Source organism: Solea solea, chromosome 13 (assembly GCF_958295425.1).
Source record: "Solea solea chromosome 13, fSolSol10.1, whole genome shotgun sequence".
In the NCBI taxonomy this organism is placed as follows: domain Eukaryota; kingdom Metazoa; phylum Chordata; class Actinopteri; order Pleuronectiformes; family Soleidae; genus Solea; species Solea solea.
In genome coordinates this window covers 24,507,874-24,534,032 of record NC_081146.1, presented here as the reverse complement: position 1 = coordinate 24,534,032, position 26,159 = coordinate 24,507,874, and the positions used below count along the sequence as shown (strand labels likewise).

At 41.2% G+C, this 26,159-nt stretch overlaps 1 protein-coding gene across 9 annotated transcripts in view; it reads left to right on the top strand.

Annotated features, from left to right (window-relative positions):
- syngap1b (synaptic Ras GTPase activating protein 1b) overlaps positions 1–26,159 on the top strand; it is a 156,605-nt gene that overhangs the window by 17,838 nt on the left and 112,608 nt on the right. The gene's annotated exons all lie outside the window — the stretch shown is intronic.

Here is a 26,159-nt window from a genome sequence, read left to right as displayed (position 1 = left end):
TGCCCCATAGGTGTGAATGAATGAGAGTCCATGGTTGTTTCCCTGCCTTTCGCCCTATGTCAGGCGGCTGGGATTGGCACCGGCAGCCCCGGCATGTCATATAGCAGCAGTGGTATACGAGTAAGTGGTAGACGATGGATAGATGAATATATATTGGTACCAATTGCCGGGCCAAGCACTCCCGATATATCGGCATATCGTATATCAACCAATATCCAATATCGTGCATCTCTAAGTACAAAGTATAAGCAGCAGCGCCGTCAGGTGGCTCCATGTTGATTAAAAGAATATTGTATAATATAAGTCATGGACTGACCCATATTCTGGGCTGAGATCCTGTTTATTCCAAAGTTCCCCCACTTCCTGTGTGGTTGTGAGTGTTTGGTAACGTGAATTTCTCAAATATGACAGAACGTGGCAGCTGACCATATTTATACAATTTCTGCGCTCCTAGATGTTACATACTGGTCCTTTAACCTCATATACAGTAGTATGTCAGTGTGAATTTAAATATCTACAAATAAGGAGTGACTGGATTTGTAGTTTCGTTGAGAACCTCTGTGGTGATGTTTGCATACTTGTGATTGGAGGTTCGGTCCGTGTTGATAGTGGACAGCAGCTGTTCCTGTGGTGTCGGTTTTGTGCCCCGCTCTTGTTCGCTTGTCTCTCCTCGTCAGCAGCGCCACTTCACCCCGGAGCGTCGATCGCTGAGGGAAACCGTCTGATAACAATCGGTCTCCTGTATTGTGACCGCTTTAATCGAGGAGGTAGATCACATCTCTCGAGTAATCTTTCAAGTGATGTCATCACCCCACACTGTGGATAAACTCACACACACAGAAAGAAAAAGAGGGAAAGAGAAGAGACGTGGAGTTAAAATATTGTCGGGAAACAGGAAGAGCTGACTTGCATATGTGAATGCAAAGCTGTCTCCTAAAGATAGAGCATGCTCATACACAGATGCAGCAATCTTACAGCATATGGTTATTCTTGGACTGGATTTTTCTTGTAATGCAAAAAAGAAAGTAGGGAATGACAAAACAATGAATATATTTTATGGAGTTTCTGACTCCGGGGTTTGGCTTCGTCGTTAATACATCTCACAGCTGAATTTAAAAAAACACAAACCTCTTATTTATCCATGTGGTGACCCTCCTGTTCATTTTTATAAAGTAAACTCTGCCGTTTCTCATCTTTATGTTGCAGTTTTCCTCTCGTGCTTCTGCAGGAGATGTTGATGTTAAAGGGATAGTTCTGAAGTGTGGTTGTTGCATGAGTACGTGCTGCATTACCTGGACCAGTGTATAAAATTTCACAAAAACTCACTTTTTTTGGGGCGGAAATCAAAGCTAAAACAACAATTATTGTATAAATTGTTGTTTTTCATGATGATGGAATGAGCCTTTTATATTTTTACAGCAGCCCACTTGGGACAAACTCAACATAATTTGAGTTTTAAAGGTAACTGAAGGCTACACAGCTTCTCTAATACACTTGGAAAGAAAAGGAAAGGTGAGGTGAAAGATACCTACTTAAGTCTCTTTTTTCTAACAGACAGCATTTGCTGATTAGTAAATGAAGTTTATAATCCGTTAACTCATTACACCAAAGTCCATAGAGAGAATCACTGATTTAATATCATGCTGCACAGGCGTTATTAACCCACTGCTGTCTTTATTACTTATTTCAAATGTGTTATCTGGTGACTTCAGTTTATGAAACCTTTTTGTTTAGATTTACCTAAGTGGTACAAATGTACTAAAAGAAGTAGCAGTAGATTCACAGCTCCTTAAAACGCTCATTTTCTGTATGGACTTTGGTGCAGGAGCGTGACCGGGAGAGACTTTCCAGGGGTGTCAAACTCAAATGACCTGGGGGCCAATGAGCATCTAGTCTGGTCAAGCGGGGCTGTGGTCAATATAAGATATTCATTATGATATAAGACAGAATTGCAAAGTAAAATTGCTTGTTTTGATATAAAATGATTCACAATAAAAACATATTTATGATGCACAAAAACTGAGAATTAAATTGAAAAGTTAGCAAATAATGACGAGGATAATTGTGATTAAAACATCTTAAATATATTTAATTTCATGTTGAGGGTAATACATTTAATAAAGCAATGATTACAACCCAATGTCTTATTACTGTTATAAAAAATATTGCCGGCAAAAACATTTAGTCTTATATTCTGTCTCTATTCCATCACCTTACACAGTGGTTGGCAGGCCGTATGTAATTGATTGGAGGGCCACTTGTGGCCCCCGGGCCACCAGTTTGACACATGCTTTACACAGACAGTAATGTTTTTTGCGACCTTGAACCTACACCTTAAACATCCTGAAAACACAGGAACACGATCTCCACTGTCATTCATGTCACCAAGGAGGGACAGACGAGTGTTACGCATTCACTCAACTCGCCGTGATCTGACGGCTTCTGGCAGCTGTGGCTGCTGCGCTCGTGGAAGCCCGCTGCTTATGTATGTCTATGTATGATAATGTAAAGACGAGCCACGAGCTTCTATTGCACGTGCATATGTCCGTTCATATCAGCCTGAGGTGAGCTCGTGGGGAGAAGGCAGTGGTATTATTTTATAAAGTCTGACAGGAAATGAGGGAATAAATTCCTGGGGGCATGTGTTTATGTTTACATCATGACTAATCCTAACCCTGAACGTTCAGACACACAATTTCACAAGGAGAATCTCACAGAATCATAAAATCCCATTAGGATTGTTTTTGAATTAATTGACTTAAACTTTATATCTTTTATACGCTATTATTAAAACAACAAAATCTGATTATAAAGTTTGGCTGCACGATTATTTATGTTAACAGACAAGAGTGATATATCACTTTTAGTGTAAAAACACACCTTTAGGATTATAAACTGCATCTCTTACAGTTTTATAGATTTAATTTTAAGGATTATCAACAGAGAATAACCACTAACGCTTTAGATTAGGGAACACATATTCACCATTAACCAGGTGCTTACTAACATGCATATAAGTAGCATACCAGACCTTTATTAGTAATTATTAAGCACGTATTAACACCTTAATCAGGAAAAAAAAAAAATCTTAATTCATGTCGTAATAGAGGTAGAATAAGATTATGTAGAATAAGGTGTTAATACGTGCTTAATAATTACTAATAAAGGACTAATGTGCTATTTATGCATGTTAGTGAGCACCTAGTTAATAGTGAATATGTGTTCCCTTATCTAAAGTGTTACCGAATAACCTATATAAGAATAAAAAATAAAATAAAAACATTAGATTTTTTCATTAAAACTTTGCATCATATGCTTATGTGCTTATATGCACATTTAAGTTTCCCTTTTTTTTATGTTTTTATCTATTTATCTATCTATTTTGAGTAAAAAACATCCTTTTTTCTGCTTTAGTTTTTGCTTGTACATTTATACACATGTATATGTTCCCAATAAGCTTTTAAATTCCCCGGTTTTCCTTACAAGCACACAGGTGTATATTTGTATAATTGTGTAACATTTTACTATTTTTTTTTTTACAATTGTTTGTTTTAGTTTTTACTTCTAAAAAACTAAAATTTTAAAAATGCCAATACAGTTTTATTGTGAAGTGAGCATCATTCAGTAAATAAAAAAAAAAAGAACAATACTAATAACACATCATTAAAAACAAAAGAACAAGAGCGAATGAGGGGGGTGTTCTTCATATTTGTGTGTGTGTGTGTGGTTCACGCACCGTGGCCCTGCTGAAAAGTGTGCAGTGAAGAATGAGTGAACGTGTTATCCCCGCTGACAGACAAATGTGAGAAAACATATTTTTCTTTCATACACCAGTGGCTCTGAAGGCTTCGTAGTTAATGGAGTTTGCGAGCGCGTGTGTGCGCCGCTGAACTTTTATGGGAGGTGACAGTGCGGCGATGTTGTGCTGTGTAATCATGAATACCTAAGAAGTGTGGAGTGGAAGCTGTTCAAACATCCGGGTTAATGTCTCGGAGGATGCTAATGTTTGCCCGGGTCCTCGCAGACATGGATGCCTGTTGTCGCGATGCGGATCCTGTAATGTACTTAACCTCTGCTGCTCCGTCCTCTGGGCTTTTGCTGCTCCTCCAGAGGCTCGTTAAATTAGCGCCGGCAAATACACAAGGTTACTCCCACTACTCGCACTGCACCATTCCTTCATTGATGCTTTAAATGTGTCTTTAATGATCAAGTTTGAGCTGCAACTCGTGATTGATTTCATCAAATGTATTGAGTTTGTTTTCCCCAAAATGGAAAAATGGCTGTCAATAATTGATTATTAATTGATAAATAATTGGTGGCCCCTTAAATGTACAGATGAGGACTGAGGCAGCTGAGGTAAAGCAGGAAATGTATACCTTAAAGGTCCAGTGTGAAATAATTTGGGTTTATTGGCAGAAATTGAACATACAGTGACGCCAATTCCTTTACTTTTTTTGCCTGAAAGAGACTGAAAACATTTGGGTTTGACATGAAAAGATGAACATTTTAGCTTTTACTTCCAGGTGTTAACATGTGGAACTGATACACAACTTAGAAGATGGCATTATTTGTAGTCTTTACACCCAATTACTGTCATACGGCGCATTTTCTGCATGTAGACAGCTGGGAATCTAACCCAAAACCTTTGCGGTGGAAGACGATTCGCTCTACCACTGAGCTACCATCGCCCCTACATATATATACAGCACATCTCCTGTATGTGAAGCAGATTTTCTGTCACATATTTGTCATACACAATCGTGAGAAGCTACACAAAGGGTTAAGTGTCTTGCCCAACGACATAGCAGCATGTGGCATTGAGTAGCTGGGATTTTAACCCACAACTGTCCGACGGGTGGCTCGACGGGGTTCAAAATTGGCAGGTGACTTACTAAGCGCATCAGCGTGTGAAATGCCAAATTTGACCTTGTTTGGATAAGAAATGTAAGAGATATTGGTAGAAATGCGACAGATTTGCCTACAAAAGTAAAGAAGAAGATGCAGGAAATGGCCGAGGGAGAGTTTTCTAAGATTGTTTACATCTTTTCTGGTTTACGTGATGTCACCGTGGTTTCCACCCTGATTCCCCCGTTTGTTAGATGTCACAAATTACAACACGCTGGACCTTGAGGTAACTTTTTATACCAGGTACCACGTGAGAAAATATTGAGCTTTCAAAGGAACACTGTTGTATATCAACTGAGCAAAGTAGAATAAGGCAATTTCATCCTCCTCTTCCTCACATATACTTTGCACACTGGTGTAGTGAAAGTAGATGAAGATGCATCGAGAGAGAAGGTGACTCTTATTATTATCATTTCATTTATTATAATTTTATTTGGTTATTTGTTCCATTTTCTAACGCACGCCGGTCAAAATTCCTCCGACTACTCCACTCCAATCACATACCCTGGAATATAGAGCAGTATTTAGGATTTTTCCTCCAAGTACCACCAGAGGAAGCTTGTGTACCACTGGTGGTCACGTGCCACAGTTTGAGAACAATGGCCTGTAAAGAATTTCTTGTTGTTTCCAAGTACGAGCCAAGTGGTTCCTGTCGTTTTAGGGCGATGTCATCACACCGTGTTCCTTGGTCCCTGATAAGGTACAGTCCGATCACATAAGAAATGGGCTGAAATGACATGATTGGCAGCTGACTCTGGACCGGTTAAACAGATTTATCGGCTGGACCAGAACCTCTGCCTCAGAATGATGTCATTTTGTTGGCTTCAGGAGGAAGAGGAGGAGGAGGAGGAGGATGATCTTTGTATTCACTCTACGGTCGGACGGTTTGTCAACTTTGCGTCGAGGTTCTTGAAGCTTTGGGCGTCAACACATTAAAATGAAAGTATTCACTCTCTTTTAACAGTTGATTGATCATTTAAATCACTTCGTCGTCACGAGTCCTCAGTTGTTCTGTGTTTGTGTTTATGATTATGTATCTGTGTGTGTGTGTGTGTGAGCAGCATGTCGAACACAACGTGCCGCTCTTTTATCTGAAGCGTCCTGCCAACGACAGAACACTGGCTGCTCGTTCAGCTGAGAAAAGAGCCAGGCTGAATGAACCGCGTCTGTCCTTTGACACTGGAAATACGGGCTTTCGTGGCGCTGAAGGCCTTATTATTAGACGTGGCGTTGCCGCGCGGCGCGGCGCCTTCACAGTCCAGTGAGGATCGGGAACGTGGTGAAAACAGCTGTGAAAGTGATGGGTTTGTATCCATCGCCTTCATTTTCAGACATTCTGTGACAGTTCTGTGATCACACCGAGGATTCTGAGAGAGATGATACCATACTTAGTATTTGTATCAGTCTGATTCCAGTCAGAATCACTGTATGTGACTGGACTGATAACGGTATCGGCAGATATTTGAGATTGTGATATCGGTATCTGTATCGGAACACTCATCCTAAATGACTCCCCACACGTTCTGTTCAGTAACATTATCACCTTTCTTTAGGCGATGAAGAAAATGAGGAAATCTAACAACCGTCTCAATGAACTGGGTCAAATTTGTCCTGCGTATTTCACAGTTTCCGTGTTTTTAATTCCTCGTTTTACAGTCATTGAATCACAGGTTTTTAATAGATTCTTTGTCGCTTTTAATCATTTTACGATTTTACCGCAGGTGCAATATTTGCCTCTTTCACTCATCTACCACTTAATCCTCCACATGAGGGTCGCAGGGGGGGCGCTGTTGCCTCATCTCAGCTGACATACATGTAGGGGAAAAGGCGGAGTCACGCGCTGGACAGTTTGCCAGCCCATCACAGGGACACAGAGACAAACAACCATCCACTCTCACGCTCACATGGTCAGTTTAGAGTGTCCAGTTGACCTAATCCCCATATTGCATGTTTTTGGACTGTGGGCTAAGGTCATGCGATGCTAACGTAATGCTAATGTCATAAAACTCCCCTTTAATGACAATAATAGCCACTTACTTAAGTGACAGCTAACAGTCGGTTAACCCTTTCACTGACTCGCCTTGTAGACTTGTTATCACCTGACTTGTTATGACTCGCTATCTCCAGTAGAGGGCTAGATTATGGAGTGTTAGCTGGTACCATTTTTTATGGGGACATGAGGACAGTTGGTGTTACAGAAGAGGACACTATGGAGGGGACAAAAGAAGAAGTTGATAGTGTTATTCCTCATTGGAGATAGTGTTTTTGAACTACCACTTTTGTGAGTTTGCCATTTGTGTGCCGTGAGTATGAATAGAGCGCAAGCTGAAATTAAAAATCCAGGCTCGCGCCTGCACGTGTTTGAGTCTTTTACAACAAAATATGTTGTAAAAGGTTCCACACAAAACAAATCTGGGCCTCCGTGTTGGTCACAAACATAGATTCACGGTCAGGCTCGACAATGAAATGTGTTTTGTAGGTTGGAACTTTGAGGCAGGATGACCCACTTAGGCTTTTCAGTTGTACAACTTATTTCACTTGCATAACATACCTATATCTGCCGTGAAGAGGTAAAAATTACCCCTGTGCACCGTCTCCCATGAGGAACTGGAGAATTCTGCTGAGCTAAGGGACGGCTGGGATACCCCGATTACGATGCCACAACATCCCAACCAGGAATAAGCTGAAAGAAGTGGAGGGAGGCCAAACTCCACTTACAAATTTGCTGCGATAGCTTCCATTTCTGACCTATTTCCCACTTCTATAGAGCTCCAGTAAATGACATCACACAACCAAGGTTATGTCCTCTGGCAGTAAACAATGCTGTTTATATATATATATATGTATATATATATATATATATATATATATATATATATATATATATATATATATATATATATATATATATATTCAATAGACCGGTGGTTCTCAAACTTTCTATACCAAGTTCCACTGAACTTCAAATATTGAAGTAACACCATTATCACCAACATTAAAATACAGTGGTGTAAATAGGTCGAGTAAAGTCAGCTACAGTCTTTTCACAGGAGGGCAGATTTATTCCCAATCACATAATTTGCTCTTTCATCATCCGCCTCTTCCTCACATATACTTCACACACTGTTATAGTGAAATTAGATTAAGACAGAGCGAGAGACAGTAGAAGATTATTTCAGATTCTTCCAGAAGAAGCTTGCGTACCACTTGTGGTATATGTACCACAGCTTGAGAACCATGGGTCTAGACAACACATAAATCGGGCAACATGTCAGATAACTCGCCTCCTCACTGGCTGTTTTCAGCGAGCAGAAGAAGACGAAGTGATGGAAACAAATTCATGCAAATCATGGATTCAGACTAGATTTACCAAGAGCTAGTCTGCACATTGTTAAGCTGCTTTTCGCTTTATATAGAGACCCACACCTTTGACATGTCTGCTGTAAATCATCATTTATTTATTAAACTTATGAAAGAGAACGGTCACATTCACATGAAAGTCAGACACAACACGATGTAGTTACAAATGTGAATTCCCAATGAGTGGTTCGAAACCCACACATGGGTTACGGGAGATTCTTTTTTCGGTTCCCAAATGTATGTGTTTGTGTTGAATAACATACATTAAATGAAGATTTAACTCATCACACGTTTACTGATTCAAAGATGATATTACGTGTGACGGAAATGGCTGTAAATGAGTCGCTACATTACGCACACATTTGCTCTTGTCATGATTTCTTTAAAAAGTGTGTCCCCATACAGAAAGTTTGGGAAGTGGCAGATAGATTATGCATTTTCTGTGGAAAAAGAACACACGCTTGTGTTAAGTTTTACAGTTTAACTCTGACTTTTTCATAAAGCTTTGTGAGCGACGTCCGTTTTCCTCAGACTCGTCTCGTAACTCCCGGCTTCTCTTGTCTGCCCATCAGCTGTTTTGTCAGACAGTGCTAAGGTGTGTTATGAGTAAGACGTTTCAGCGACGGCCCTTTAGGGTAATAAAAAAGACAATGACACAGTTCCTAGTCTATCTCTGGATTGAGGACACATGACTATAATTGTTCTTTTTATCTCTTAGGGAACAGCTTTGCTCCGACCCGCTTTCAATCAACGTTGGCGGCACTGAGGAGAGAAACAAAAACACGCAGGAGGGGTCAGGGCATGGAACACAGCTGTGGTTCAGTTCAGACGTAGGAAGTGGACTCATGAAGTCGCTAAACACGGTCACAGAAACGGCACGAACCGTAAACCTAAGCAAACATATGAGCTACAGCGCTTTGCGTCGTTTGTGGGCGGAGATGTTTCCTGAAACGATGCCTATGTCTTTACGGGGATGTTTTTGAAAACGGCAAAGATAAAAGATCGTTTTTCGGGTTTTTTTGCTGTTTCCGTGGCGATGTGGCCTCAGTATTGTGTGTGTGTGCAACAGATTTATCTCTCTACTACTCTTCAGGTGTTAGCGTTAGTGCTAGGACACAGTTGACAAGTTACAAGGAGGAATTTAGTTAATAAATCATCTTAAACCAGATTATTCATCTGTACAATAGGCCATGGAACATGAAACAAGACTTTGTTGTGTGGATTGTGTTGGGACACACAAGTGTGTGTGTGTGTGTGTGTGTGGAGATCGATAGTAAACATGCAGCAGTTTACCAGTCCAAAGTTCTGCCGCCGTATGATTTCACTCATTATAAGGTCACATGAACACATAACCCTCTTAATTCATTCATCCCTATTTTCTCTGGATGTCACCTTCACAGCCACAACTGGCTTTCTTGGACAACATAGTTAGTGAGGACGTGTATAGCCTCAAAGGGTTATTAGTTAGCATTCTGTACCTTTACCCAGCTTATGAGTTCCTTTGTATGGTTGTGCTCTATAGATTGCTTGCAATCTAAAGCTGTTTTGTAAGTTAAATATGTGGCGATTAGGTCTTAAGTATGTTGAGAAGGTCTTGTTGTGATGGTTAAGGTAAGGGTAAGGGTTAAAGTAGCGATAGACAGCTGCTTCCGCTCTCTCCTGTGGCTGCTGCCGTGCATATGAGACTTAACAGCGTTGATACCCATCGAGACTTCACTTATCTTCTTTCTGCAATATAGACAAAAAGCTCAGCAACAGGCTTCAGCCAATGCTGAAATTCAGGGGTCTCCAACCAGGAGTCTGCAAACTTCCATTTTCCCATGTCTGACGATTTTGGAGTTTATTTTGTGCGATTTCGGATATTATTTCACACCAGGAGGAGCTCATGAAATAATACCTCATGAAAATGCGATTAAGGCTTTTTAATACTTTTTAAGGGCCTTCGTTTTCCCAAAATTGATTTATCAACTTTTAATACGTTTTAGATAAATACCATTTATCTAACTCTAAGTTCTGCATCATTAGGACCAGGTTTTGGTCTCCGTGAGGACAGTTTTTAATGCCAGAAAAGTTCAGAGGGAACACATACACACATGCACATATCGTGTTGTTTGTTTATTTATTTATTCATACGCTGAGTGAAAAGGGCCCTCACTGAACAACCTGGACAGATTGAAAGTCAGTGAGAGGAAATAAAAAGAGGATGTCAGACCGGGGGAGTTATGGGTGGAGAGGGTGAGAGAGTGAGTGTAGTTTCAATCCAATACTGCTTTTGTGGAAATGAATTTCTCAAGTAAGATTTCACCCATTGTTGAATGGTAATTTTCAACTCTTCCAGATAAAAAAAAAATAAATAAAGGAAAATCTGTGTGAATGAGGCCTTTATCACAGCAGAGACTTGGCGTGAGCGGCTCGGCAGCGTGTTGTGCAGCGTAGGCGTTTGAACAGCTACAAAATCAGCCTGGACACTCTGAAGTCTCACAAACCTGGTCACCGTGACCTCGCGCCGCTCTCTGACGCTTGTTTTGTATTCATGAATTTTACCTCCTACATTATTTGTATTTCCATCCATTCTTTTTTTTTTGGACAAATAAAGACAAATACTGTCGATTCCTTGGAAGTGCAAGACGTGCAAGGAAATTCCCAAAAATCGAAAGAAACAAAAAAAAAAGAGGAGGTTTTGGTGTTAAAAGAGTTAAAAGACATGAGGTGAGTGCAGGGATGTGGGCAGAGAAATGAGGGAGCGAGTGTGATGGAGAGCGAGTTTGTGGGAGTGAGTGAAAAGCGAGTGGGAGACTGAGAGAGCGGCAGAGAGGGAGCTGGTGAGAAAAGGCGAGTGTGCAGCTATAACAGGCCAAACCCGACGTGGCTGTGGGCCTGAATGGCCTCAAGCTGTTCCTGTCATTCATCTGAATTCAGTTTGTCCCATTCACGCGGGTCTTCAGGGAACTCCTCCTCACCGTGGAAATTAAAGCGCAACAACCTCGTTTAACCTCTGATTATTGGTTTTATTTGCAGCAGCAGTTAAATCAAACATTTGATGTTTTTATTTGTGTTTGCATTCAGATTAATGCAAGTGACCGATGGAGGCATCAGAAACAGCAAAGTCCCAAACGCTAAAGTAGAGTCATTGGTATTTATTCCTCCATGTGTTTTTCATTTTTAGTATTAGTAAGATGTATTGATCCTTACAGTTATCAGTTTTTAATAATCAACAATGACAAAGTTAAGTGTTTTTTTCTTCTCAGAACCTTGATAATGTTGTTAAATCACTGAAACTTCTCCCAAAAGTGTATTTTCTTTGTTTTTAATGACCTGTTTCATGGATCTCATACTTTGTTTATACATTATATGTATATGTACATATATACATATACATATATATATATATATATATATATATATATATATATATACACATATATATATATTTACATATATACATAATTGCACTGCAAGGCAGATAAAATGTCTTGTTGTCAATCTGTGTTTGTTGTCATTAAACACAAGTAATATGAACTTAATACTCGGTCTGAAACCATTCCTTTATTAGTGTTTTTTTTTTAAAGATTTAAATCAAGTTTTTCAGATTATTCAGCTTCTTAAATGTGAATATTTTCTGGTTTCATTGCTAAATGTTGATTTGTGGTCAAAACACAACATCATTTCCAGGTTTGAGGAACACAGATTAACATTTTGCAACATTTTCCGTCATTTTCGACGACTCCATTCATCGAGAAAATAATCATTAGTTGCAGCCCTAATATGAACCAATAAAATTAAGCATCAATTTCCGGCTTCATAGATAAACCTGTATCCGTTGACCTCTACTACCTCAGTGTATCCCACGTAAATTATGCTAATCTGAGTGGAATATTTTAACTAGACTTTGAATTAAGCAGGCGGATTAAAACACCGCGGACCTCCTGTAAGACGAGATCCGAGTGAACGTCAGGTACGTGTGTGAGTGTGTGTGTGTGGAGTTTGGAGAGGCAGAGGAAACATCACAGAGATGTAGAAATAAAAATAGACCAACTGAGTGTGAGAGACGACGGAGGAGTGAGAGAGGCAACGGGAGCGAGGTGAATGTAAGAAAAAAAGACGCATAATTAAGTGTCTTTTAATCCCAGACAGAGCATAAAAAGGTGGAAGAGTGACAACAGGCAGGGATGATGGAGCACAGAGACGGAGATGAAAGATTTAAAGTAGGGTAAAAAAAAATCACAAGGCCACAGTCGACAGGAAACAAAGAAGCCAGAGAGGGAGCCAGAGAGGAGAGGAGCCGAGAAACAGATGGGCAGGAGGAGGGGGCAAGAGATGGATGTGAACAGGGAGGGGGCGGCGGCGTTGAGAAGAGCTTGGCATGAGCCGGTGCAGAAAGTTGAGCGTCGAAATTCACGGCGGGACGATGGCAGCGTTGACTCATCCCTCCCCATTTACACTCACACACACACACACACAGATTGTTGAGGTTCCTCATCTGCGGGGTCAGCTAACATATGGAGGAGACATTCATAGCGCAGGAATCTGCTCAAACACGAGTTTCCCCGTTATTCTAGGAGACATTACCAAAAAGTTCATCTCATATTATTAATAATAATAATAACAACAGCTGCTGCTGCTGCAACTAGAACGTAATCCACAGCTGTGAGAACACATATCTCACTCAATCCACTCTTACGGCTCTTCACTTCACTCAGAGTCTTCTATTTTCACCTAATTTAAAAAGTATGAATGGTTTGTGTGTTGTTAACCCTTCAATGACTTTCCATATTCAACCGTTAAGGAGTTACGGTACTGAGAAGCGTGTGACGCGCTGGTGAATCTCGTCTGTGATTGGACGCTCGTAGCGTTTGCGGAAATCCGGAGGTTCTACCGTAATGACGAGTATATGGGCGCAAAGCTCCATTCCGCTGCTTTCCGGTATCCATCCATCTGTCTTCTAACACTTTATCGTTCACATGAGGGTCGCGCGGGGGTGCTGTGATCGCCAGTCGTATAAATAAATTCTGTAGGTGTTTACGCAGCTGCGTCGCCCACGTAGACAAGGCGACATCGTGTCAGCTCGACACATCGTAGCTCATCTATTTAGACCGTACAGATGACGAAGGCAAAACTAAGAGAGACCATGAAGGACATGGACATTTGGCATATGGCTGTTTATCATGAGAGGAAAAACCTTTCAATGAATCAATGATAACTGGACCAAAGTGCTTGGTACACCAGAATCGGGGAAGGGTAGCTACAGAAAATGGAAACGCCATGTATCTGTACGATGTACGGAACCAAAATAAGATTGATCTTAAATTTAGCCAGCGATTGATTTTTTTTGGTCCCTCATTTGGACTGGTGTCACTTTAAACCTAATGCTTCTAGTTGTTGGGTCGTTGAACAGCAGCTGAAACCACCTCCTCCCTGTGAATCTCATCAAAGATCGCAACCAAAAGTGTCGCAAAACACACAGATGTGGGTCAGTCATTGAACATTTAAGCATTTAGCACACACTTTTATCCATAGCGACTTATAAGAGAGGAATAAGCTCCACTCGATAGGAACAGTGGACTGATAGAGGGTGAGGGTGCCGAGGTGGTTCCCAAACTTTTTCTGTTGGGCCCCCCTTTGGAGGAAGGAATTTCCAGGGGGCCCCGCAACATTTTTGCTTTAGCGATACAAATAACCTCAATATTGCTTTGTGGGAAAGCAATTTTCAAATAAAAATATGAAATGTGCAATTATAACTATAATGGCGTAATTTTTTAAATAATAAATACATTTGGATAACAAAGAATACTTATATACTTAATATCAATCATTTGCTGTGCAATTAATTGTTTTGTTTTAACAATACAAATGCTGTCCCCGCCAATGTTTTGAGACACAACTCACAGAGAGGTCTTTGGTGGCATTTTCTGGTCTTGGGTTTTGGTCGTTTGTTGTTAGTTGCACAGTTTTCTTTTTGCCCCACAGAAACTTCTCTATTATCCAAACCTTGTCACCAGTGTAGGTTTTGTTGTGGTACGTCACTTAAATAAGTCCAGCTTACAGTAAGACCAAAAGTTCCACCTGCTAAACTTTAGTTAGGACTTAAAATGAAATAAAAGAACTCACGCCCCCCCTGGAGAGTCTCCACCCCCCCCCCAGTGGGGCCCGCCCCCCAGTTTGAAAAAGGCTGGGTTAGGGTAAGTGCTAGGACAGAAGATGCTCTTGGAAGAGCTGGGTCTTCACCTGCTTCTTGGAGATAGACAGGGACGCCGCTGTTCTGGTAGCGCTCGGTAGGTTGGAACGACACATGAACAGAGTCTGGATCGTCTTGTGCGGGGTGTTGGCACCACCGGACGACAGTGCTTTGATGAACGGAGTGGTTGAGCGGTAACATGAGCCTTTAGGAGAGCATTTAAGTGGGAGCAGAACCATGAAGCACTTTGTAGGCTAGCATCAGTGATTTGAATTTGGTGCGGGCAGCTAACGGTAGCCAGTGGAGCTCAATGAGGGGTGATGCAGAGGTGAGGATGTTCCACCTTGTCCTTCAAGCTGCAAAAATCCGGATGCAACAGATTTTGTTCCTCACTTCTGTAGGCATCATTCATTCTTCCATATTCCTCCACACGAGGGTCACAGGGAGCTGGAGTCAGTCCCAGCCGACATATGGCAAAAGGTGGCCAACAGTCGCGGGGCCAACAGTACAGAGACGGCAGCAACCATTCACCCTCACACTCACACGCAGTCTTTAGGAAGTGACCAGTTCACCTCTGCATGTTTTTGGAATGTGGGAGGAAACTGGAGAGAACCTGGGATCCGAACCCAGACCATCAGTTTATATTAAATGCTTGTATGTGTCGAACTGTCGAGCAGCAAAGTCCCAGGACTTTCATAAAGTCGCACGTACTGTACTTCACTCGGAGTTCACGGAGTCAGCCGAACTCCGCCGAGTCGCGCGTGTTTTTGAGCGTTGGGATTAGGCATTTAAAACATGCCTAATCTCTTCTGCCTTCAATCTTGGTCAGGCCACATCTCACTCAAACTTTGTGTCATGTCAGGGGGAGATATAATTTCACGGTCAGTATGGGGAGGAGGAGAGGGAGGAGGAGGAGGAGGGACTACAGTGGACGGAAACTCTCAATTTACAGTTTTGGGCCTAGTCTGGAAAGTCAGGACCAAACCATGATGAATTTACTGTTGGTGTCATAGTTCAGATTATTTCTTATGAGTCAATACACTACATAGTAAACACGGATTACATTATGATGTGTTTGACACGGTTGCAGAGCTTGGATTACTGCACTCAGCGCCAACTTACACTCATGATATATATATGTGTGTGTGTTTAGTTAAGAGATGGAAAGAGAAAGGGAAAGGGGGAGGGATGGAGAGGCAGAAACAGAGAGTAAGAGAGTGAGAGGGAGGTACAAGTCAGTATTTCATGGATGGCTGTGTTGCTATGGGAACAAGATGTGGGCTCCCTATTCCCAAAAAAGTGTCCTCCTTCCTTCCTTCCTTCCTCCCTTCCCTCTTTCCCTCTCTCTCTCTCTCTCTGCCTCTCTCATCACTTCATTTCTCTCTCTCCATCTCCACGGCATCCACAGCATCTGCACCTCTCTCTCTCTCTCTCTCTCCTCTTCCCTTTCCCCCAATCACATCCCACCACATGCCTCCTCTCTCTCTCTCTTTCTCTCAATCTCTCATCCTCTCCTGTCATGCATCCTCTCCCCGCCCACTCATTCACCCCCTCCCTCTCTGTCCATTCTCTCCCTGTCATCCTCTTCACTATTCCCCCCCTTTTTTCTCTTTCTTTCTTTCTTTCTTTCTTTCTATCCCTCCGTCCGTCCACCCCTCTCTGTTGCTCTCTCTCCATCCCTCCCTCTCCCCCCGTCTCTCTGATCTCTCTGTCTCTTTAACACTCACTTATATTCTATTCTTTTCTCGGTTGTCATGGCAATAGGCTGGGGGCGTGAGGGAGCGAGCGCGAGCAAACGAGCGGGAGTGGGTGTTTCGGAAGTGACATCTCTTGGGCAGTAACCTTGTTTCCTGTGTGGTGGAGTTGGGGGCGGATTCAAGGCGCTAGCAGCGCAGCAACAGTGACGCCGTGTGGACGCTTTGGGTGAGCAATGGGGAGCCCGGGACGCGCCGCGTGAGGGCTGGGTGAATGATCTGATAGGTGAGAATACTCTCTCTCTCTCTCTCTGTCTCTCTGTGTCTCTCTCTCCATCTCTCCCACTCTTTTATGCTCTCTCACACATGCACACATGTACATGCAGCACACACACACACACACACACACACACTTTTATCCCTGTGTTATCATCTCCCCACTATTCTAATGGCTGAAGTGGCTTCAGTGCAGTAGGTGAAATTAAAAACAGGTTTAAAGCTGGTGACTGGGTTTTTGACGCTTTTTGTGAAAAACATTTCTTTCACAAACGCACACACACACACATAAAGCACTATAGCCTTTATGTCTATTCTTTGTGTTAAATTTTCACCTTAACTGAAACATTTAGTTGTTTTAATTGTGCTTTAATCTATTCCATACTGTTCAACAACACGATAGCAAGAAAAACAAAATAATATTTATTGATATAAGGTCAAATTAGATTTTTTTTAAATGTCGATTACTTTTATATGTATATATATTGTAAATCCTAATCCTTCTCCAAGAATGTCTCCGTCACTCTGTCAACAGGTGCACGTCGCTGCATAGAAGAAGAGCGAAGCAGCGTCGTGCACCTCATACCCATTGTGCCTATGGGGCTCAGCACTGCCCCCTATCAGTGCAGCACGGTACTTTCTGCCTCACCCTGCGCATTTACGGCTGATCAGAAAGACTGAATAGGTCAATATGTGTGACCAATTCAGTCTTTAGTCATTAAACTGAAAAAATGTGTAGTACATGTGTAATGAAACATGTATACAAATGTATTTGTGTTGAATCATTCCAGTCTGTTATATGTCAATGATTAGCAGCAACACTTGTGACAGTGCCATCTAGTGGAAATAGCATGTTTTTTCTCCATATGCCGAATATGGCCAAAAACCACGCCATCTGGTGGAGAGTAGTAAAAATTGTAACTTCCGATGCAAAAGCCCAGATTGACACCCAGATATAATAAAATGCACGTATTATGCTTTAATGGAAGTGAGATAAGATGAAAAGTGATTCCAGTTTCAATGGGACAGTTTTTGCCCTTAACGACACGAGTGTAAGACTTACTTTGTACACAGCGTATTTTAGCCTGACTGTAGGAGCGGAGCTGGAAATACCAAGATCAAATAAAAATACACATTCTTGCCATATGAACAGAACAAAAATGTCCCACGGTTGATAACATGCGTCACTTCAATGTCATGTTATTATAAAAACATGGCCCTCACCATCTTCTTCCTTGTGTGGCGCTGAAATGTGTTTGTTAACAATACTTTTATAACAATTATAATAATACATTCAGTTATATTTGTTGCGTTATTATATGTATTACATTTCAATTCTATATACAAGGTTGTTTCATTTTTAGATTTTCTTTTGCCAGTAACAGATTCTGCATCATAAATACGCTTTATTGTGAAGTATACATCATCCATGTCAAAACAAAACACTTTTACTTTGAAATTCAGTGAAATATCATCAATTTATCATCGATATCATTGTGAAATATTGTGTTATAATCTTTAGTTCCCTTTTGACCAGACTAGATGCTCATTGTCCCACACGTCATTTGAATTGGACACCCCTGCAATAAAGTGACTGAGAAATAATTGCACTCTATGATCATAATGGCTTTAATAAAACAGCAAATCTAATGGTGGACCAAGACTTTTGTGCATATACATATAAATATTGATATTTTTCAAATTAAGAATACATTTTTACACAGAAACAGCCTCTGTGATAATTGTTCTGTTTATAATTTCTGCTTTGCTGTTGTTTCATAACACAAGGACGTCTGAGGCGAGTGCAAACAACACCGCGAAGACGGTCCAAAATAAGTGTTTGGGCATCGAATGAATGTCTTTAGAAAAACACAAACAAACAAACTTGCCCTCGTATTCAGACGATTGTTACAGCGACGTTAAATAATCAGCTGGAACTGCAATTACACGGCTGCAGTTGGACTCATGGCAGCAGCCTGTCACAGGCACAAAAAGTCCCCAAACAAAAATAGAGAAACCTAATTAAAGGAAAGCAAAATCAGAAATACATTTAAAAAAATAAATAAATCTTTGTATATTTATTTTAAGACACACACACACACACACACACACACACACACACACACACACTAGAGCTCATAATTGTTTTATTTATTTATTCAGTTGGACAGGGATGCTGATCTCCTTTAGATCAACATCACTTTTCAAAGAGAACATTTATAAAACACAAATAAGAAACGGAGACAAGTCCATAAAACACACTTCAGATACTAAAACTTTCAACTTTTAAACATTTAAACTTTATTTAAATGGACCACATGATACAAAAAACCAGTTCTACCTAAATTGGCACATTTGGGATGTCCAAGGTTAAGTGATTACTGCAGAAATTGGACTTGGACTGAAATTATTGTGATGAGGTAGATTGGGACTTTCAGAGTTATTGCTTTATGAGTATAAAAACGTATTAATTTCACAATAAATCAACAGTTTCAGAGCTCGGAAAAGGAGGTAAAGCAGAGCGGAGGGAGGTGCAGTTCTGACTGAAGCTGCTTAGGAGAAAAAGAAGGGGCAGAAAACTCCTGTACAATATAATTTAAATAGGTTAAATTGTGCAACATTGTGCAAGATGACTTTTTGTTGTAGCGTTGTGCCAGAAAAGATGCATCACTGGCACAAATAGAGCAGACAACGAAGAAGAAGAAGAAGAAGAAGAAGAAGAAGAAGAAGAAGAAGAAGAAGAAGAAGAAGAAGTAGTAGTGATCGTGTTAACCCAGTTCTTGTTCCCACTGATGCCGCTCAGAGTAGAAGTAAAATTAAAAACCTGTGTGTATTTTACTCGGGAAAGAATTCCAGTTCAACACTTTATTAACAATGTTTAAACCTGGGATTAAACAGGTTTAAACATCCCTGACAGTAACTCTATCTGAAAGAAACTTTTTCAAATATCCCACCCACAACACTTTCACCAAGCAGCAGCTGAAATTCACAAAGAGGCGGTCCTCACTGACACGAGGCAAGGGAAGAGGCGGGGTTAGCAATCTCAGGGAGGAAGTCAGGATCTGAAAACAGAAGGAAAAGATGAGTCCAAAATAAAACAGGAAGTGCACTTGCTGACCAACATGAGCCATGTCCTCGACTGACCTGCGAGTGGCAGTAATGAGCCCTTCTCTGTTAAAACCCGCTGGAGTGACTTGAGAAGAAGTGTCATTCAAGAACACCACTGTGTGTGTGTGTGTGTAGGTTAAAGTTATTTATCTTTAAAAATGAAAGTTCAGGACCTTTGATGTGCACTGATTGCATTTTTCATGAGGCGTTTACATTTTACAGGTGATTATGGGATGGTGAAGGTCACCAATTAGTTTCCCTGGGGCCCCGCAGAGTCTAGGACCACCTCTGGATGTATAGGAAGGAGAGCGTGTGATAGGATTTTAGTTGGCTAAAACAAAAACATTGGTGCCCTAATGACACACACCACCAACACGGAGCAGCGTTAGCATTGTTTTTAGCCTCTGTTTTGTTTGCTCCAGACAGAGTCAGTTTGTTTACAGTCTGGTGTCTGAGAAAGGAAGAACCTTGTCTCTTTTCCTTTTTCTCTCCTCCTCCTCCTCCTTCTTCTTCTTTTTCCGGATAAAAGCAGCTGCCTGCTGCGGCTGCCGGACACAAGATTAATGGGAGGTTAATTAATGAGGTAAAAACCAAAACAACAAGGCGGAAAAGGCAGGGACACAGCAATCCAAGTTTAATTTGGCCTCGGCACCGATGCTGACCTTTTCGAGTGGATCAGCTGTCGGCCGTGACACGACCAATACACTTTAACACCGTTTCATTACCGATGTCATTATGAGAAAAGAAAAGGCAGCAGCTGTCGTCTCATGGTGTGTGATCGGGTGCTGCACAGAGTCGGGGGATTGTTGGTTGTTGGTCGTATTACACATCATGTTGACATTTAAAAACACATAAATCTACCTGATGTAAGAGTAATGGGTGGATTAAATCAGTGTATATCAGTGATTTCACCAAATTTCTAGGGGTTCAAATCAGTATTGAGACACATAACATACACACACACGTTACAATTTTAATCAAAAAGATAATTTTTTGCACAAATTTGGATAAGTGGCACAAAATACTTCTTGAATGTCGTAATGTGTTTGCACGAAAAGTCAAATTTTTCTACAAAGTTACTACATTCAACCCTTTAACACCTAGTGATGTCGCTGATGACACATTTGTCAATTTACGCATTACCGTAATTACGCAACAGAAAAAAAAATCCAACGGTTTCTGAGAGCTGAGGAGTTGCACGTGAAAGCCAACATTGTGGTTATTACGGTAATTTCACTTGCGCCTTTGCAGGAAGCCGGCGAACCAGCATCTTTGTCGGCAGAGAGGAGAGAGTTGGAAAAACGCCCGTATCCAGTTTCCATTCCATTTGTTTCTTGCTATAAATTCCAAATAACTGCCAGATATTCATAGTCAAGTTGTTCTGGAAAAATTGTGAAAAATGTCTTATTCTGAGGACATTTTTCCTGGCATTTTTATGTTATTAAAATAAGTAGGACATTTCGAGGCTTATGGCTGTTAACGGGTTAATCAATAATTAATGTATTCATCACAATAACAACAACGTGTGTGGTAACTGTTCTGTCTTTTGCTGTCGTTGTTAATTCTGCTGTTTTACTGTTGTTTCATAGCACAGCACAGGTTCAAATAACACGACGGAAACGGTCAAAAAAAATGAACGTCTTTATTATTAATAATAATAATAAGAATAATAATAATAATAATAATAATAACAAGAAAAAAGCCTCTGTTTTCAGATGATCGTTACAGTGACATCAAATAATCTGCTGGAACTGCAATTACACCCATGCAATTCAACTGATGGCAGCCTGTCACTGACACACAAAAGTCGCAGAACAAAAAAAAAACTAATTGAAGGAAAGAGCAAGAGTTTGTGTCTTAAATGTTGTCATAAAAAAAACAAACACTGTTGCTGTCTTCATCTGACGGGCAAAAAAAATTGATTGATTAGTTGAATAGGGCGGTGAACGGCTCGCATTACATGTGATTCATATTGAGTTTCGAGAGCCAGAGGCCTCACCACCCTGTGAGGTAATCGCTGAGTAATTGGTATTGATCGATAAGCCCGTAAACCCCCCACAGACACTGTATATACATTTAATTGTGTGATGTGGAACAGAGAAGTAAATGCAAATGACCTTGTAATGTAGAAAAAGGCAGATTTGTTCATGTGGGTCATTTTTATTTATTTATTGTGCTGCAGCTAATGTCAGTCTATTCCTGCCCAAACGCACAACGAGCAAATAACACACAACGACCAGCTGTTTGTCGACACACAGGACTGAGGCAGGAAAGGCTCCGCGGTCGTCTGCAAAGCTGTCAATCAAAAAACTGGCTCCGCCTTTCAGACAGTTCCTGCAATTATCAAGCAGGAAGCCCAGTGTCCACGCCCACTGCTCCATTGACTTCTACCAGAGAAGCCGAGCTTCTGTGGAAGTGACGTTTTTCGTCGCAATTCCTCCAAACGCCGTCGAGCTCGCTTCACATGGTTTTAATGCGGAAGCTGCTACGGGAATACGAGCATCACGTAAATATCACGTAAGCATGATCTGTCGTCCGCGATAAACGGCTGATTCTGAACAACAAGTAACACGTTATAGTCGCGTTCTAGTGCACGTTTAGTATTGAGATCTGATTTCATGTGGTCACAACCAGGATGCATTTCAATGATAAGATTGAGATTAAACAAAAGATCCTCGGCTGAACTGGGATTCGAGCCGGCAGCCTTCTTGCTGTGAGGCAACAATGCTGGCCACTAACCCACCACTGTGTGAACCCTCTCAGTGTTGTAAAGCAACAAAATACAAATTCTTTTCTTTTTTTTTTACTGCACTTAAGTACAAAATTCATATGTTTGTACTTAATTTACGTTTCTAACAACTTCCATACTTTTACTCCAATACATTTCCCCCTAACTGTGTTCGTTACTTGTTACTACCAAATAAAACGGTAAATGGTCTGTATTTATACGGAGCTTTTGTACTCTCAAAGCTGCTTTACACTACAGCTTTCACCCATTCACCCATTCATACAGCACATACAATGTGCAGCATTCACACGAGGAGCAACATGAAGTTAAGTGTTTTGCCCAAGGACACATTGGCATGTAGACGAGCGAAGCCCGGAATCTAACCCATGACCTTGCAGTTGAAAGACGACGCGCTCCATCACTGAGCTACCGTTGCTCGATTTTAACTCCTCACTCTTTTACTTCTAAAACATTTCATATTAGATACTTAAGTACAAGTAATGTCATATACTTTAAGACTTTTAAGTAGTATTATAAAAAGTGGTAAGATACTTGTACTATTTACTCAAGTATCCCTTTATAAAAGTCACTGCTGTTTGTTACGTGTTCTGCTGCCGAAACTCTCCTCGGACAACAAGCCTCATGATTTTTTTTATGCCGTTAAACTAAAACTCCTCCGTTATTGTTTTGATTATAAATGAAATACTTTGCATTGGAGTCTAATGAGCTGGAGTCTCTTCTTTGGAACTGAGGGGCACGACTGAAGTGCTCGTCGGGTGAAATGCCTCATACATGTGGGGCCTCTGTGACCCCCCCACCCCCCCCCCCGACTCAGCAGCTACAGTGCACGTACACACCACTCTGACTCACCCCGTGCGGCACTGCATCTATTCTCACTTACCTCTATACCGTTCGTTCTCTGCAACATTTCTAACGTGTTATGTGGTGCGATGCGAGTGCAGCTGAGGTTACAGTAGCAGCATGTGCAGCGCGTGCGTGTGTGTGTGTGTGTGTGTGTGTGGGGGGGGGTGTCTTCCTGCTTTGGTCTGCCACGCTTGCAGGGAGTACATTATCTGCCCTGGGTGGCCCGGGGCTATTGCAAGCTTTATTTTTAGCACTGTTTTGGAGCTCAGCGATGTGTATAAATCAACATTAGGCCTGTCGGAGTCCAATAATGACAACGTTGACCGAGGCTGACCAGTCATCCGATTGGTGCGTGGTCCTCTTCTTTGTAAACTGCTAGGGAAGGCAGAAAAAGGAAAAATAGCCCACGGAGAGAGAGAGAGAGACTGTTGAGAGCAAATGAAAGACGGAGCGAAGAAGAGGAAGATGAGGAGGAGAAGGGGGGGGGGGGTGAAAAGAGAGCGCCTCAGCATTTCTGCTTGTGCCAAATCACTACAGTATATTCATGCAACATACACTGTAGCGCCGCACCTGTCCAACCTGTACGTATGCGAACAGACAGAAGAATGAGTCGGCTCATTGAAATTCTGTCCACTGCGCTTCACAGGCTCTTAATAGGCAGCCTCGGGGGTGGAGAGGTAGGCCTACAGATTGGGTTGCGGATGACTCACGCTGCTATTCCCCCTGTGAATATCTCAACATCATGACTTTGCTCTGCACAGTTGCAAAGTTTGGTACTGAAGGGCTTATACTGTCGGTGCTTTGTGTGCCACACGGTGCTGGATCCCTCTGAAGACTTGTGATAATGAACAGCGTGCTCATGGTGGACTTACTCAGCGCCTATCACGTGTGCTTCACACAGTTTATCGTCGATCGATCGATTTAAAGAGCGTGTGGAGCAAATGCAGAATTCCTCTTTTTCACACCGTATGGATAAAAGTATTTGGCCACACCTGTTCAGTATTCACCTGAGAACAGGCTTTGGGCTCTGGGCCTCATACTGTATCTCCAATGATGGAGAATCTTAATGCTTCAGCATACCAAGATGTTTTGGACAATGCTGTGCTTTTGAGGAAGACCCTTCTCTAACATGACAAAGCAAGGACTATAAAGACATGGGTTTGACTTTGAGTTTGGTGTGGAAGAACTTGACTGACCTGACCTCAATCTCAACGCTCTACAGACTGAATGGACTCAAATTCACCGTAGAAACTCTTAAATTCAGGTGTTTCAATTAGGCTTTGGGCTCTAGGCCTCTTATCTCCAGAGAAGGACAACTTTTCTTGGTATGCTTAACTTTTCAGCATACCAAGACATTTTGGACAATGCTATACTCCCAACTTTGTGGCAGCAGTTTGGGGGAAGACCCTTTTCTTTTCCAGCGTGACTATAAAGACATGGTTTGGTGTGGAAGAGCTTGACTGGCCCACACAGAGCCCTGACCTCAACCCCAACAAACACCTTTGCAATGAACTCTCTGGAACAGAGATTGTGAGCCAGAACCTTCTCGTCCAACATCAGTGCCTGACCTTGTGAATGCCCTACAGACTGAATGGACACAAATTCACCATAGAAACACTTCAAAACTCTTGAGGAACGTCTTCCAAGAAGCGTGGAAGCTGTTGTAGCTGCAAAAGAAGGACCAACTCCATATTAAAGTACTGTTTATGTCTCTGTTGGTCTAATGGTCAGACGTCCAAATACTTTTGTCTATATAGTGTATGCTTGAAATTAGTGGCTAAGAACATTGGAAAAAAAATCACAACTGAGGAGTAAAACAGTCGATTTTTGTAGGTGTGTTTAAAGACTTTGGTCCCCACTAAAGCGTATAAATCTGTATGCGTGTGCAGAATCCTACACATGATTGGAAACCTCATCAACTCAACATTTAAAAAAAAAAAAAACATTGTGTCATGTCGCTTCTGACGATGACTGTGCAACAGAACTGCTCTGAGTCAAAAGCTTCATCCTGTTAATTAGCTTCTTTTTTTTTTCTTTTCTCAGCTGCTAATCCATCATTATGAAAGTGTTTTTAAACAGACAGCCATCTCAATTATAATCTACTTTCGACAAGATATCACATAATACCCTCCTGTAATTTACTTTTTTTAATTTGAACAATCCTAGATTACAGATACTGCTCCATAATTTAGCCAGATACAAATCCATCCATGTTTCTTCTTGGGATTATCCAGGAAGTTTCCAGGACTCTTGTGTGTGTGTGTGTGTGTGTGTGTGTGTGTTAACGTTGGTGATAATGGTGTTAATTCAAGAACTCAGTATTTTCTCTTGTGGTACTTGGTATAAAAACTTTGAGAATAAAATAATAAATAATATTCTTGTAGGGGAACGAACAAAACTTGTGTTTGCAATGAATGTTGAAGAAAATGACCTGAATTTGATGTTGATTCCGTCTCTGGAAGGTTTTATGCACATGCTTCACGTCGTCATCTCTGTTTTTGGTGTACTTCTGCAGCGGCGTTACAGCGCCACATACAGGCGTGGAATATATACAACAGCGTTTCTTGAAATTGTTCTTGCAGATTATGTTACTTGCTTTCTAAATAGGAGAGATAACTGTAAACGAGTTAGTCGTGTTTCTATGGAATATCTTTTAAAAAGGAACAGAGACTGTGTGAATGTGATTAACACTATGCTGAATGGTTATTATGGAATTATTGATCAAAAAAAATTGCACACCCCAGCTTTAATTTAAAATCTGTGCGTGTACACTGAACTTGGACAACAGCAAAGAAAGAAAAAAGACAGTGCTTCAATTACTAAAGATGCTCGGCCAGTCATTTTTCACTTAAGACAAAGTCAAACAGCTGCCTGTGAAAGAAAAAAAAAAAATCTATATTAATGTCTCCAATACTGTGAGATCAATTTCTTTAATTATCTAAAGCACCGAGCTGTCGGGTATCATTTTCATGTTTCCACCCACACTTCTACTTAAATGTTCCTTTTGAATGGGGGATAATGTGAAAGATAATTTGTACCTCCAGCGGGC